Source organism: Kryptolebias marmoratus, unplaced genomic scaffold (genome assembly GCF_001649575.2).
Source record: "Kryptolebias marmoratus isolate JLee-2015 unplaced genomic scaffold, ASM164957v2 Scaffold72, whole genome shotgun sequence".
NCBI lineage: Eukaryota > Metazoa > Chordata > Actinopteri > Cyprinodontiformes > Rivulidae > Kryptolebias > Kryptolebias marmoratus.
In genome coordinates this window covers 1-1499 of record NW_023665806.1, presented here as the reverse complement: position 1 = coordinate 1499, position 1499 = coordinate 1, and positions in this window count along the sequence as shown.

Here is a 1499-nt window from a genome sequence, read left to right as displayed (position 1 = left end):
GTGTGTGTGTGTGAGTCGGTGTGTGTGTGAGTCGGTGTGTGTGTGAGTCGGTGTGCGTGTGAGTCGGTGTGTGTGTGTGAGTCGGTGTGTGTGTGAGTCGGTGTGTGTGTGAGTCGGTGTGTGTGTGAGTCGGTGTGTGTGTGTGTGAGCCGGTGTACGTGCGGCTCTATTATCTGTTCGATGAGCCCTGCAGGGCTCGTCTGAGTGCGAGCCAGCGCTCCGTCAGCAGACGCTGTGATGGAGCTCATCACTCAGCTGCAGGGACACGCTCGGCCCGGCGCTGTCAGCAGCAGAACCTCGGTCCGGTCAGACTGTCTGAGCCCCCCTCCACTGAGGACTCCTTCTTTTCGTCTCTCAAACATGTCAATTATCCGTTTAATACAAAATACAAAAACATGCGATTACTGGAGTTTTCTTCCCATGCTCTTCCTCTTACCAGAAGCAGAATGTCTCACGCAGATAAAAGGACCCAAACTGTCAGTTTTCTGTTGGAGTAAAAACCTCCTGAGGGGCCCTGAGGGGCCCTGAGGCCTGGAGCTGAAGCTGGGCCCCTGCTGACCCAAATATACTCCAGTATTACCCAGAGTGCACCAGCCTTTAAATCAGCCTGACGTTTCTGACACCAGAAGACATTTGTTCCAAATATTAAAATTGTTTCTTTAATAACAGGAAGAAATGTTGATGACTCATCCTGCACCAGAGGGTGGAATCATCCAAGCAAAGCGTTTGACCGATGGCTCCGCCTCTTTTTGGCTGAAGTCAATCCTTTAAATGTTACTGGTGAGACAAACTGAGCTGCTCTTGTTTTGTAGCTTTTAGATGGCAAAACATTTTGTCCCATCAGTCAAATATTTCTATTAATGTTTCTGCTGACTTTAATCTGGGCTGATCTGTTATTGAGCCACACTTCGCCCAGCTTACTGTTGGCAATAAATACTGCAGCAACAAACAACAGCAGAGTCCACCAGCAGCCGAAGACACAGGAAATAAGAGCTGAAACTTCAGCAGCTTCAGGAGGACAGAAGAAGACAAAGATGTCTGCTGAGGAGGTTCAGTTACAGCATCCTTTTGGCTCTTTGTCACAATGTTGTCTTAATAAAGGAGAAAAAAACAGGAAGTAACTGTAACAGAGACATGCAGCAGTCTGGGACGAGACAAAGATGGTTCAGGTTATTTATGTTTTTACAGAATAAAAAAGGACTGAAAATGTGTTTTTTTATTTAGTGTTTATTGTTTTGTAAAACATTAACTGCAGATTTTAGGCTGAAAGTGACAAACATTTAATAAACCTTTTCCTTCCTCAAAGGTTCAGTGAAGCGAGGACTAACAGAACATGATGTAAATAAAGTTTACTGCTGAGCAACCTGTCAATCAGTCGCTCCGAGTCTGAGCAGCGGAGGCAGCGAGGAAACTCCATCTGTGGAGACACTTTAACGAGGAACTCAGCAGGCAGAGAGGAGATGGTCCTTTTATTAGGTGATGCGTTCAATGACCCAAAG